This window comes from Triticum urartu, chromosome 7 (assembly GCF_003073215.2).
Source record: "Triticum urartu cultivar G1812 chromosome 7, Tu2.1, whole genome shotgun sequence".
NCBI lineage: Eukaryota > Viridiplantae > Streptophyta > Magnoliopsida > Poales > Poaceae > Triticum > Triticum urartu.
The window spans coordinates 571,357,237-571,372,943 of record NC_053028.1 but is presented as its reverse complement, the minus strand read 5'-3'; the positions used below and the strand labels follow the sequence as shown (position 1 = coordinate 571,372,943).

The 15,707-nt window shown below is 46.1% G+C and overlaps 1 pseudogene; it reads left to right on the top strand.

The window, feature by feature from the left end:
• The first annotated feature begins 631 nt into the window (after nt 1-631).
• LOC125525989 lies at nt 632-1,543 on the top strand (annotated as a pseudogene).
• Nucleotides 1,544-15,707: the final 14,164 nt, after the last annotated feature.

The following is a 15,707-nucleotide window of genomic DNA, read 5'->3' as shown; positions in this document are numbered from 1 at the left end:
GTGGGACAGATTTTTTTGATGAGTTAGATGCATCTAACCCAAACTAACCCTCCTGTTTGGATATTTTTGGGTTAGTTGAGACCAAACTAACCCAAACTAACTCTGACCCGTGGATTCAAACAGGGCCAATGATGGAGTACTACTGCAGTGGAGGAGTACTATAGTATGCTTCTGGCCAACTGACATCGAGTGAACTGCTGCATGTCCACCGCGTGCGGGAGGGATAGCGTGTAGCGAACGAAAGCTTCTCCTAGTCCTGCCAGCCACCACGCTCGTGGGCGAGGGAGGGGCGTAGCTTCATTGACTTACTGCTCCTGCCTTTGCGTCCATGATAGGTGGGCCCAACAGGTCGGTGGCCCACCTGTCATGCAGCCAAAGACAGCTGTGGTTAAGGCGAGAGGGCGTTGTAGTAATCAAACTTCTCGGTCTTGTACGAGTTGACGCAACACATCAAAGCACTGCACTCGATATATTTCAATAATTTGCGTTTACCGATGCATTAATTACAATGCATGCATGCATGCTGTGACTCTCCTTTTGATACTTGCATGTGTTGATTTAATGCACCTTGAAGTAGTATGAATATGTGACGGTAAAGCTTTGTAATGCCCCGGCCCTAATAAATCGAGAGATGGTTGTGCACGAGGAGGGAGAGATCATGCAGATGGAACAGGACCCGACGATGGAGCTCTCTATGGTCTCGATGGACCTCATCTTGCTCCACTGCCCCTTGTGCCTCCGCCCCTTGAAGCCTCTAGTGTATGAGGTTCGAATACACCTTGTCCGTTCGGCTGATCGAGCAAGGTGCAGGTTTCTTGATTGATGTGTTGTTCGATTGATTTGTGCAGTGCAAGGGAGGGCACCTAGCTTGCGCAGACTGCCACGTCGAGCGCCGCGGGAACCAGCGGCACTGCCAGAAGTGCGAGCGCGACGGTGGCTTCGATGTGCGGAACACGGCGGTGGACGCCGTCCTCTCCTCGGTGAGGGTGGAGTGCCCGCATGAAGGTTGTGGGCTCTCGTCACTTACCACAAGCTCGCCGATCACCAGAGCGTGTGTCCGCTCGCACCCTGCAAATGCCCCGTGCCCGTCTGCGGCTACGAAGGCCCGCCACCGGTGCTCTCCCACCACATCAGCATCGTGTATCCCAAGCCCGTGCACAGGATCCAGTATGGCAAGGCGCTCCAGCTGCAAGTGCCACTGTCGGAGCCACGGCTCTTGCTATTTGCGGAGGAGGACGGCCGCGCGTTTTTCTTGGTCGGCTGCGTGCTCGACATCGGCGTGCCTATCGCCGTGTCGGTCGTCTGCATCAGAGCGGGGGCATCCCTACTGCCGCACTACGTGGCCAAGCTGTGGGCGAACAGCCCGCCGGGGGAGCCCAAAGGCAGGACCGACTCCGTCAAGGTGGAAATGGAGGTGACAAGCAGCAGGGATCCCGGCGACGTCGCCGTGCAGGAGCTGACCTTCTTCATAGTTCCACCAAAGCTGCTGGCCGGGGCTAAGCTGGTGTCCCTCCACATTCAGATTGACAAGCTCACGTCTTAAATGATTCTAAAGTGCCTTTTGTTTATCTTAGTAATATGCTAATATAGGGGTTAGATCGGTCTACTTTAGCTTAAGAGATGGTGGGTTTTGGTGGCGATGCAGCAATTACCTCGACATCAGATCAGCAGTGAAAGTAATTTCGAATAGTTGAATGGATATTTTGTGTCTGTTGGATATGAAGATCCTTTTAAGAAGTAACAGCTTATATGCTTTTCTTCTGAAACAGAACAGAATTCTTGTTGACATGCACTAATATTTTCGAAACGGACGTCGGGCTGTAGCTAGAAGGGCGGTTGGGACACGGCATTGGCCCATACCGCGGTGACCCCCGATTGGGACGCATTGACTGTGGATTTTCTCCCACGCCGATGTCGACTGCGTCTATGCACAACATTGTTCCCTTCCCCTAGCTGCGGGATTAGGCCGGATATGTGACCAGCGGTGTGGCCACCGTCGTTCTATGCTTGTGAAGAGAGCAACCCAAGCAAGCAGGCTTGTAGCTTAGGCTCCTGCTAGTGTATATATAGTGGTTTTCTTTTTCTCTCCATATCAACCATTTTATATTGCGTACGTGTCATTGAATAGTGAAATGATGGTTGCTTCTTCCGACTAACTTACTGTGTGATTTGACTGCTCCTTTAGTGGCCCCTACACGTACTCCCCCTACGTGTATGCAACGGTCACACGTACACATGGACACAAAAACGCGCGCGACGCCCTAATGCATGCATGTCCGAGCACACGACGAAACACACATGGTCATGCTCAAGTGCTCAACCTACACGTGCATGCACACACATACCCAGCCAGGGTGAGCTAGTGACCGTATAAACACCGGAAAATGTATATATTGAGTGCAATGAGCGTATTATGAAGTCCACTGACCGTATTTTTACAAATATTCAGTGACAGACAGTGTATTTATCTCGTTTGAAATTAAGCCATATTAAGCGGAGAGGAGTCAGTATGGACTACCATTACTTTTCTATGTCCCGTCAACTTGCCGAACGAGGAGAAGCTTGCAGGACGGGATAAGCTTGTGCGCGGTGGCTCGCAGGACAAGGAGAAACTTTTGATTAATGCAAGCTGTCCTTCGCTCAGGCGGTGGACGTGCAATAGTTAATTCGGTGTCAGATTGCCAGAAGCATACACTATACTAGTAGTACTGTTATTGTTGCACTTCCCGAAGAGGCGAACAGCCAAGCGCAAAGTTTACTAGTACTAGTACTACTACTATAGTCTATAGAGGTAGTACTAGGAACCGGATGGAGGAGCGTCTGCAGGCTTATTATATTTTTAAAATGTGATAAAGCAATCTTCAACACATTTGGTTCTCTTCGAGGGTTCTCGCATGTGATAATGGAAGTTGATTGCATGGAACACTCGCCACAATTCTCGTTTAATTCTGGCTCATATCCTGTTACAAATAGGAGCGCTCGGAAATATTTCCTCTTTTTTTGTTATTCAGCATGTAAACAGGTCAGCAAACCTTGCGGCGCATCTTTGTGCGAACCGTGCTTGCTGCACTTTGAATGTGGCCGAGAGCTGGCTTGATGAAACACCACGCTTCCTACTTTTTTTGCGGGGTACCTCACTTCCTAGTGACCAGTCTCTTGGCTGATCGTCCTAAGAATGCTTATATATGAATAAAGCTCTCTCATTTACCCGCAAAAAAGATTAAGCCATATTAACCGGAAAGGAGGAAGTATGGACTAGCACTACTTGTTGGTGTGTCCCGTCAACTCGTAGAACGAGGAGAAGCTTGTAGGACAAGGTGAAGCTCGCTTACACCTTTTGACTAATGCAACGTACCTTCGCCCAGGCGGTGGACATGCATCAGTTCATTCGGTGTCAGATTGCCAGAGGCATACACTATAGCACCAAACATGCGGAGTACCATCATTGTTCGACCTCATGAAGAGGCGAAGAGCCAAGCGCAAGGTTTAGTAGTACGAGTAGTACTACTACTAGAACCGCATGGTGGAGCCTCTGTACTCTTATTTTTTTAATCTCTGATAAAGTACACATTTATTCCGGAGAAGGGCGGAAAACGGCAGCCCAATATGTAATGATGATACCGATCAACCATGCTCGAATATATCTTGGCCTCCGTGTGAGCCCGTCTATGTGTCCTTGCTCCTCGTCTCTCTCAAGGAATGGCGGGTTGCCCATTTTGCCGTCAATTGAGATCGGTTTGCTCACACTCCGGTCCCACATGTCAGTGATATGCCAAGAGGAGGTGCGTTGATCGACTGGCCATACACGTACTTGGTTTTGCACCTTCATACTACTCCTCCCTCCGTCACAGTTTACAGGACGCGCTTCATTATGATGCATTTCTCTCAATGCATTTCCACCACCAGAGAGACTTTAGATGTGTTTGGTTTAATGCTCAATTAATTAGGGCGTGGTAACCGCAATTTTCTCTTGATGTAGTACTACGGAGTGGAGTACGTGCATGCATGTGTGTACCCGGGGTGGAAGCACTGCATGCATGTGTGCACGCATTATTTCCTCTAGTAATAGACGACGTGCTATAACTACCAATGCTATTTTTCAGGCTGATCGCTAGTCGCCTTGGTCCTAGAGATTTTCTCTTTTTCTGAAGCGCGCTCTATAAACAGTGACGGATGGAGTAGTATGAGCGGATTCGAAGAAGAGCGTATTGATGGTTGCTTCTTCCGAGAAACTTACAGTGGGAAAGGTGGGGCTTATGATTTAACTGCTCATCACTCACTATTAATGCGGCGCAACGACCGATCTGAGTCTCCCATGCGGCTGTGCACTACCCCTCGGTTCTTAAATATACTCCAGAGTATTTGTATTTCTAGAGATTTCAACGAGTGACTACTCAAATATTTGTCTTTTTAGAGATTCAAATGGACTCCTACATACAGAAGTATATAGACATATTTTAGAGTGTAGATTCACTCATTTTGCTCCGTATGTAGTCACTTGTTGAAATCTCTAGAAAGACAAATATTTAGGAATGGAGGGAGTACACATACGAAGAAAAATGAGTGAATCTACACTCTAAAATATGCCCATTTGAAATTTGTAAAAAGATAAATATTGTTGATGACAGTTGCGACGACAAAAAAGAAGCATATTCCTTGTCCTAAGGGAAGATAACAACACATTTGTGTTTGTCTAAAACGGTGTGAGGACGAGATTGCAATATGGAAAGTACGCCGGACGAGCTATGTTTTGTGCAAAGAACTATGGAAGATCCACATGCAGCGACGTGGGAAGACGAGTAGTGGAGCAAGGCCGAAAGGGATAACTGGAGGTCGTCGGGATGTAACTAGGTGAGAGGCGACGGGCGGAATCTGCCCATACCGCGACAGCGAGCACGTGGTATAGGCCCTACCGCACCGGACCTTGGTCACAGAGAACGGCGTGTACCGCAGATCGGGACGTGCTGCCTCGGCACCGTCGAACGGAGAAATGATGCACGTCCTCCCTTTCCGATGGCAGACGGGATGCGGTCGGATCATTGACCAACGGTGAGAGAGAGAGACAGGCCACCGCAGCCTTGTGTGAGATACTCTGAACAGAGACAAACCAGGCAGGGAGGCTCCATTGTATATAGTGGAGCGGACTACCATTTTCTCCATAAAAATCCTTTTATATTCTGTGTACGTGCCATTGAGCCATATAACTTTATTTAAAAATAACGCGCCAACGCATCAAGTCGAACTTTGTTTCATGCACGCGTGGTACATGACCTCCGTAGGTAAACAACCGCTACATGCGTTCAAATTAGCACGTGGGCTTCCATTTCATACAGAAATGAGCTCCACCATGTACCCGCGCGGGTGTGGCTGGGCACGAAGCGTGAGTACGTGTGCACGATGCACCTATTCTCTTCTTGTATACGTACACCACCTACGTGGGGTTGTGTGAGAAAGATACAAACGTAGAGAGATATAGTGTGTGGGTTCGTGAGAGTTTTTTTAGGGGATGGGGGGTCAATCAAAAAATGTAACATATGCAATGTGTGTGAAATAGAGTCCTAGATATATCATATATATAGATGGGGTGATCCACGAGAAGAGAGTGGAGGTATCATCGACTTGAGGTGTCCATAGAATCGAAGAGAGGGATGATGTGTGTGTGTGCGCGCGCGGTCGATAGAGATTGCCATCGAATTTGTGTGTGCCCACGTCAAAGATATAGAGTGGCTGGCCTACTAGAACGAGAGATGGGACATTTGCGGTTTGTCTCTGTGGCAGGGATACCTACCTACAACGCTCGACTATAGGTGTGTGGTGGGGGGGAGGGAGGCCTAAATAACTATAGAGGTACAATGGCCGGTATATGTGTGGAGGAGGAGAGAGTCTACCTCATGTATTAAGGGAGATCGATCTACCTCATGTATTAAGGGAGATCGATCGACATCCATGCATATGTGTAGGAGAGTAATAAGGTTGGGAGAGAGACCAAGCTAGAGTGTTGGAGGGGGTGGTACTGGAGTTGTTTCTAACAAATGGTGGGATAGGCTTGCTAGACAACTAGAGGGCACGCCTGCAATATCAAGAGAGGGGATGGCTGCCTGTCTATGCACGTGCGTGTGAGAGACAGGTCAGGAGGCATGCACGAATGATGAGGGGGAAAAGATATGGCTGTGGTAAGCAGACATAACTACATAGGAAGATCAATCGTCCTTTCTCAGAGAAAGGAGAGACATAACTTATAAGGTACGTCAATCGATGGGGGGGATAGTTAAAGTCGACCTAGGTATATGTTGGGAGATCGATTGGTATACATGCATGCATGTGTGTGTTAGAAGCAAATGAGGCAAGGGGATAAGGATAGATAGAGAGGGATGCATCTAGGAGGTGGTGCGAGAGTCATACTATATCGAGGGGGAAGGAGTGTGCGAGTACGAGATCGATGAAATGAGTGGTGGGAGTGAGGCATGGACGGTGATAAGAGAAGAGGGGAAGCTTGTGTTTGTGCTAGGCACACCTGGCTAGAGAGGCATATCGATCGATGTGTGCCGTAAAGAAGGAGCTGGGGGGGGCTACACACACCGTGGGTGAACGACCTAAAGTGAAAAGATGAATTTGTGCGATGGAGCTAGAGAATGCGGAGGGAGGGTGAGAGGGATGCGGGCTTCTGCATGCATGAGAGAAAGTTAGCGCTAGCTAGCTACAAAGATAAGAGGATTGTGTGGGTGTAAAAGATGAATAGAGATCATACTTCATTATAAAAAGCGAATTCGGATATTTGAAGAATTTATCATAGTCTTCTAAACCGGCGCATGTGTGAATATATAAACGGTGATACACATGGTGTGGTTATGAACATGTTATACTACATATAATATATTTTATCTCTACTCTTATAAATAACGGAGTTGTTGATGATTGTGCCATCCTGCAATATAGGCCGTCCGATTTATATCTGACGGATGGGAAGGAAACTATGGCAGTTTTGAAAAAATATACCCACACCCCTCTCCATATTTGCAAATTTGGCCTCCCCTTGATCATGTTGATGTTCTGTGGAACGCATGGGAATCTTGCTAGTACTACATATAACATATAGAACATTGATCATAATTTGGGCTAATGTGTGGCTTTTGCAGCTCAGGTCTAAATACTTGTCATAATGTAGGGGGCGGGGAACTATACTATGTGTGATAAACATGGTGTACACGTATGTAACATGGTTTAGATTATGAATATATAGTTAGTACATCAAATGTACTATTATTTGGAATCAACATCAAGTGTATTCAAAAAATAGAATTCAAGTTCATGTAGTACACATAGTTCATATCTATCTCTATAGTAATCATGTGGTGTGTTATTAAGGTAATACACGAATGATGTTTGAAGTTGGCAACAATCATGATTGTAGATTCTTATTGAAATAGAGAAACGAATTCAAATTCAGTTTGAATTGTAGCGGTAGTCTAGACATTTCGAATGCACTAAAATGTTGGTATGAGTAGGTTACATGCATTATACATCAAGCGAAAAAATTTAATTGGACATAACATGGATTCATACTACCGAATAGTATTTAATTGCACTAAATTATTGGTATGAGTAGCTTTAAATAACATTTTTTATAGTAAAACAGGGCAAGACTCTCTCTTTGTGTGGTGTGAATAGTTTTATTTTTTTCGTTTTCTTTTTGGCTAAGGGAATTGCGAATTGGTTTGGTACGTACAAGTACAATATTACACGTTAGGCTTGTCCCTAAAATTCAACCCGCGCCTTGTTATATCCCGAAAATTCAGATATCATGCTCCAAAAACCGGCGCCTTCACAACCCACGCCTTGCTATCCCGAAATTACAGCGCACGCGAAAACTCCCTCCAGCTGCCAAATCCCGACACACGAAATCCCCCTTGTAACCCTGAGCCGAAAGGGCCGCTAGTTCAAATCGGTGGGGGGTACTTTTGTAACACACCCTACATTTTGGACAACTGCGTCCCTAAGTCATGGTTCACCCCCTCCCATCGCCTCCTTTTCGCCATTCGAAATCCCAGGCCGCCATAACCTCTCCGCTCTTGCCGTGAAACCCCACCCTCCTCCGTCCGTCACCTCACCCTGCCCAGCCGAAGCCTCTTCCCCAATGACGTCGTCCACTGCAACAGCTCGACGTCCCTCGTCCACCTCCCCGGATGAGGATCCATCATCCATCTTGTCGTCCCCCCGGTTCAGCCGCCCCGTCCTCCACCTCCAAGGAGCTGTTCCGACGAACGCCTCGTCTATCGCGGCTGCTTCATCCCCACATCACTGCCTTAACCTGCTCCACCGGAACCGCAACATCCTCACTGACTCCTCAGACGAAGCCGAGGCCTACTCGGCACCACCAAAGAGGTTGTACACTCATCACATCACACCTTCTCCTTAGCTAGACCTTCCATCACTGAAGGTGCTCCATCCCGCACCCCCATGGAGCGACTACCTTGAAGCCGGCGCCGCGGGCGACATCTCCACGGCGGCTCTCCCCTAGTGTGAGGCCCCTTCGGTAGCGGCGGCCATACCAGCCGGATCTGCTGCTGCTCCGGCTCTCGGTCCGACCCGTTGCTGCTACAGCTGCTCTGGCTCTCGCTCGATCGCTCGCTCGCCCAGCTGCTGCTGCTCCAGCTCTCGCTCGATCGCTTGCTCGCCCAGCTGTTGCTGCTCCGGCTCTCGGTCGCTCGCGCTGCTGCTGCTGTTGCTGCTGTTCCGGCTCTCGCTCGATCGCCTAGCTACTGCTGCTCCGGCTCTCGCTCGCTCGCGCTGCTGCTGCTGCTCTTCCCCTCGCTCGTGCTGCTGCTCTGCTCTGATTTAGCTACACTTTCAGTCGACTGAATTAACTTTTGGGTCAGTCGATTTTCAAGGGTGGGGGGCTCGCCGGAGTTAAGGAAGAACCACCCGCAGCGGGGATGGGGGCTCGCCAGAGAGGTACCCAACTATCTATATCCGTGTTTAGGGTGGGGGCGGGGGCCTATAGGGCTAGCCGGGCCGCCGGCGGGCCGGCGGTGGGGACTTGTTTCGGGGCGGCGAGGCGACGCTGGGGCCGGCGGTTGGGCCGGTGTTGGGTGGCGGCTTAGGGGCTGCAGGTTGAAGATGAACAGCAGGCCCTCCCTAAACTACACGTCAAGTGCCTCTCTGCTACCATTGCATTCAGTTTCGACAGTAACATTCATATTCCACAGTAAATTTCAGTTTCGACAGTTAAGTTCAGAGTCAATAGTTTTTACCTCATCTGTTGTAGTCAGGTGGTTTTTGGTGATGTAAATTTTACATCTATTTTACATCATCTATTGGAGATGCTATTAGAATCCCACTTGAGATTGACGATGTCTGTCTTTTGTTGCTTTAGCCTTGACGTCTTACGGCTCACCGGGGCTGCTCCAACGACAGAACGATCCATCACAATAGAGCAGTGCCCTGAACGCCGTCTATAGATTCCTCAGATCTTCCTCCACACCTCCTACATCCACCTCTGCCTCAACTGCTTCATCGACCAACCCAATGATGCTGAGGTCGACACGGCCACGGCAAAGAGGTTATACACTTGTTGCATCACTTATTACTATACATTCATGTCGATCCATTAGGGCTATTTTGGTTCAACGAAAAAACATAGCAATAGGGAATTTTCCAATGGCACTCTACTATTCAATTATTCATGCATTTTGTTGAAAGGAATGAAGCAAAGCATCTACCTGGACCTACTTTTCAAAATCCTACGCATGAAAACAAGACCAAGTGCATTAGTGGCAGAATAACATTCTAACTGTACACGCTTTCATATGGTTTCACTTTATTTTGGCCATGTTTCTTTGCATTCCTCTGCTCTTCCAATTCCTGTAAACCAAACACCCAAGTTGACAGAAATCCTGTGTTTACAAATGCTTTGTTTACCATGTGCACTCCTATCCTATTCCGGTGTTTTTCCTACCCCTGCGTTTTTAGAATCATGCAAGCCAAATGAACCCTTACAGAATTACTTCAGTTACAGGTAGGTGTCGAAGGGAACTTTGTATGGTTTGTCCTGCTCCTGCCGTGATGTCGTCCACCTCACCTGAGGTGCTCCATCGACAGAAACATCCACCAAACCAGACATCATGACTCCAGACCGTCTTTCGCCGCCTCAGATTTCCTTCCCTGCCGCCGGCACCCACCACAACGACATCACCATCATCGACTCAGCAGATGAACCTGAGGAGTACATGGGTCCACAAGAGAGGTCGCATTCTTTTGATTCTGCTTATGTTATGCATTGCTTAAAATTACCTGCTACTTTATCATCCTGTTCACCTCTTGGACTCCAAGTTAGGTCCAAATTAATGTTCAAACTTGAGTTCTAAATTAGTTGTCGGGCACATATCGAGGAAGCAATGAATAGTATCTCTGTCTAATATCTGGTTCACCTAGGGTATGCCTATGTTGTTCATCTTGGGTGGGAAACAAATAGTAAAGCAATCATCATCTGTCTTTTTATTAAATTAAAGCAATCATTAGCCTGCTATCATTATTTTTGGATCCATCCACTGGTTGTTACCATCACTCTAAATTTCTGCATGCTCTCCTTACATAATCTCACCATATTTTTTTCGTATGCATGTCAGATATTGTATACAGTCATGCTGAGCATGTAGAGAAAAAGAGAAGAGTTTTGCACGGCAATACAATGTCATGCAGACATCGCTCCATGGTGGGTTCAATGGCAAACCCTCCCCACCCCTCTCCAGATTGTAATCTAGAGGAAGATATCTGTTCTGAGGCAGATTCAGACGCCACTGACCGCTCCTATTTACCACCCAAGGTGTTTGCTCTACCTTGGCATGATGATGTTAATCATATGATGCATATGTTGCCTTGCAGTGCCTACTTTTGACATCATATATGTCATCTGCTTAGTTTAGACATGTTCTATGATGCCACCTATTTAGTTTATATATCATATATGGGAATTGTGCAGTCTCATGTCTTTTAGCCAGCCATAATATATGTGAAATGTGCAATGCCATCCTGTTTAACCAGTCATCATATATTTGAATGATATCTTGCCCATCCTTTTCTTCATTAAATTTCCATTTGTCGACAATGTTTGTACATTAAACTACTCTTCCTGTGAATCAGCCATTTGGGTGGGAGATTGAAAATGTGGAGTGAAAACAAGGCCTTTAGGGCAGGCAGAGCTACCTGTCGAAGCAAATCTCTTGTTGGGTCCTCATAGCTCCTCGGAGATGGATTCAGAGATAGATGACCAGTCCTATTCCCCCACCGAGGTGTATGCTCTAACTTGGCATGGTTATACTGCTCATATCATGCATATGGTGTATTGCATTGCATAGATTAGACATCATATACACAATATACAACACCATGTTCTTAGTTCAGACATCATATCTAATGCCCTCTGTTTAGCATATAACTCACATATGTGAATTAAATGATGCGATCCTGATTACTTAGATAGCATGTAGGTGAATTATGTCATGCGATCATGTTTAGTTATTCATCATATCTTTGAATTATGTTATGCTATGCTATCCAGTTTAGATAGACATCATATATGTGAAATTATGTCATGCTATCCGTTTTAGTTAAACAATATACATGTCAACTATTTCATGACCTCTTTTTTCCACACTATCTATTGCATTTGTCTCTCATACAATGTCTGTACATTCAACTATGTTTCCTGTTTATCAGCCATTTGAATTGGAGTGGGTGATGCCAACATGTAGCGGACTAAAAACATGGTCTTCAAATAAAACAGTGCTACCTCTTGGTGGAGATAGCACCCCGGTTGTACATGCATGGGAACTAGCCCTACCACACATGACCCAAACTCTCGCAGATTGTACCCCTACTGCGATGGACAGAGAACCAACTTCACCCAATCTAACCCCACCCCAGCAGATAGTAACCCAGTTCCTGTTGACACAACACCATCTCCACCACAGAGCTCCCAAACAAGAGCAGTTAGTAAGGCAGCACCAGTGCCCAAAGGGCCAGTACTACCATGGCGAACCCCAACTCCACTAGTTAGTACGCCTATTACTGTGGTGGAAGCACAACCAGCTAGTCGTAGTTTAGCATCTATCGCATTTGATATTGTTAAATCGTATGTGCGTATCTTCCCATCTTGGAAATATTCTACTGAAGATGAAGGAAAATGCCAGTTGTAGGTGTTTGTCCAGGAGTTATGTGTAAGTAATGTTATTGGCAATTACTTTGCTTTGTCCCTACCTCCATGATGGTTATAATACAACAAATTTTCCCATTTTTCTCTATAGAGAAGGACCGATTTGGAAACTCAGGATAATGTAACCTGTGCTAATACCTCTTCTATCTTCAAGAATGCTTGGTTGCAGTATCGGAATTACTTGAAGAAAATGTACTTCACCGGCAAAGAAACTCATCAAATCCCCTTACGTTCTCCTGAGACACATATACTGGACGATGACTGGGAACGCCTTGTTCTGTACTGGTCCCAAACCAAGAATGTGGTAAGGCCTATGAGCTCATTTTCTACTTTTAAGTACTATATTCCTACGTCTTACTGTACTCTGTTAATGTAGAACAAGTGCCCAAACCTGAAGAACAACTATTCTCATTTAAGATTCCATTGCTATCATAGTTCAAAAAAGCGCTAGGCGCTAATTGTACGTTTTGCCACCGCCTTGCGCTTTACTAACCAAAGGTCATGCTTATGCGCAGTTATGCATAGATTAAGCATAGTTATGCGCAATGCATTTCGCCAACGCCTAGAGCCTAGGCGCGCTTAAGCGCTCTCTTAGGCGCGCCTTTTTTAACTATGATTGCTATCGTGCATACTGCTTTGCTCTTGTATCACTGTATTTACTCATACAAACTTATTTTTAAATTGAAGGATCCAATCGAAACTGCAATGGCACAACAGGTATGTTCACGCATGTTTCTTTAACAGGCTTGCTCTTATCAATAGCTCTGCTGATTTCAATTTCAATTGTGTATACAGTTGACTTCTCATATCATGCACATTAAATAGCATCACAACAGAGCCAATAGTGTTGTTGTACATGTAGACCCGTGGCACCCATCTAAAATCTTGTTGTGCTGTGTAGTTTCCCATGCTTTGTATTCTTTCACTGCTACTTTGTCTTGAACTGATATGATTTGAATCGTGTCTCTATTCTGATTTGGCAAGACAATGCAGTGATCATAGGACATAGATATATGTTTATTTGATGCTTTTATTATGTACTAGTACTTGGCAATAGAAGACTTGGCAGTTTAATCATGTCCACCTTACTAATGAACTGGTTCACCGAAATGAGTTTCATATACTAGTACATGCTAAACTGTTATGTGTCTTCTTGTTTCTTCTTTTAGAATGCTGACAGAATATTGGGGAAGAGTGCCTTATTAAGCAATGGTAAAGGAAGTAATGCAAATAAGGTTCAGGATAGTGACACATCCTTGTTGGTCTCCAGCAAAGCTGATAAAACAGCTAAGACTATCTCAAAGACAGTGAGACAATCCCAAAGTCCTGTCTTGGTTGAGTGTTGGAGTTACTGGCCAGTACCGCTTGCACAAGCTATTCAAACTCACTGTCTAAATCAGTTCGGTTTATTGAGTCTCAACTACAAGCTGAAAGACATCGATCAGCTGTGCTGCGACAAGAAGCGGAAGGACTGCGGAAGTCCCTAGAGCATTCAGATGCATAATTTCTGGTGCAACAGCAAGCGTTGGAGGATTTTAGCGCCAAATAGGACAAAGCTAATAAGCTTGCTAAGCTTATTGCCAGCATGGTGGATACCACATTTCTTGAGCTCTTCTAAAGTTGTTTCAGTTATGCTCTTATTTTACTGCCGCGTTTATTTGCACTGGTGGCCAATTTTTACGGCCAGTGTATGTAATATGCTGCTTTGTTCCCTATATTTGCACTGGTGGCGAACTTTGAAGCCCAATGGATGTAATATGTGTAATAGCGGTAATAGGCTAGCGTTAATTGCTTGCTTATTTATTTCCTTATTGTATTGTTTAGTTGTTTGCTTGTAGTCACTACAGTTCTTTTTCTGTGTTTTTCTAGTGGCCACAATAACCTATCTTTGGAAACTAGGCCAGAATAATCATGGCAACACACGGACTGTTGTAACCATGGGCCTCCAACGGGCCGTATGATCCATGGGCCTTCTACGGGCCGTAGGATCCATGGGCCTTCTATACGGGCCATACGATCCATGGGCCTTCTATGGGCCGTCCGATTCATGGGCCTTTTACGGGCCGTAGGATCCATGGGCCTTCTACGGGCCGTATCATCATTTCGCCAATCATGGGCCGTACTATTCGTGGACAATAATGGGCCGTTAATAGGCCGTATTTGATAACTCTATGAAAACAGCCCAACATGTTTTTGACATGAAAACGACCCAACGTATTATCGGGCCACAAACGGGACGACTGTAACCACGAGCTGAATTTGGCCCACAAGCAGAAAATGACAGTAACGGGCCGTAAGTAAACGAATGTGGAAATGAGCTCAAGAATAAATGGGCCCCAAGAAGGCCGAAACATAACATGGGCTGGAAACGGCCCAACGAAATAATGGGTCGTTAATGGGTATAAAGTGATACACTATTCATTACAGCCCAGTTTCACCACATGGCGTTAATTGGTATAAACTGATACACTGTTCATTACGGGCCAGTTTTACCACGGACCGTTAATGGGCTGAGAGTGATAAGGGCCTCATATGGGCCAAAAGACGTCATGGGCCATACATGGGCCAGAAGCTAAAACGGGCTGGAATTATATTGGACGGACTAGATACGCTACTGGGCCTAATTCGGATAGGCCGTAAACGGGCCCTAGGTTAGCGGGCTGTAAATGGGCTATATGCAAACAGGCCATTCACGGGCTTGCAGTGGGCCGGCCCGCCACATTTTCACAGGAATGGGCTTCTGTTTGGCCGTACCACGTGTCGACGTATCATAGGCGCTTTGGTTCCAATGAGTGGATGACATATGTCCCAACGTTGAGCCGACACGTGTTTCCTCCAGCCAATGATGATTTTACACATGGAAAAGCCCCATTGGTCGGGCTGTTAATGGGTTATCGGATCCAAAACCGGACCCGATAGATTAACGGCGTTCTGTTACGATGGATGCCACGTGTCGGTCACCCTTGACGAAAGCACTTCTGTGACGCGTGATTTATCGTCATGGAAGTGGACACTTCCATGATGATAATTTTGGTAATGTCATGGAACACTTCTACGACAGCACAGGTATGACTATCTTGATTCTGTCATAAATTTGTCATGGATGTACATGCACGACAGAAAACGTGACCTACTGTGACAAACACGTATCATCACGAAAGTGTATTTTTTTTGTAGTGAGTCTTGGACTTGGGCTGCAGATTTCTGTATAGAATATCTCCCCAGGGGCGCTTGATAGTATTCTTCTCTGCATACTCAGGGGTCATGAAGTTGTACTTGAACCATTCTTCGGCCCAATATCTTCGAATCCATTGGATTCGGGTCTTGCGCTGGCCATAGCTCTCCTCAGGATTTGACTTGTACAACTCAAACAGATTTGGAGGTAAATCCTTAGTTGTGTTGCCTCTGCGCTGCCTGCCACCTTTCCTGGCAGATTTCTCAGTGGCCATTATATTCAACCTGAATGGCTTCAGAACAGTGAATGGCTTCCGTCTCC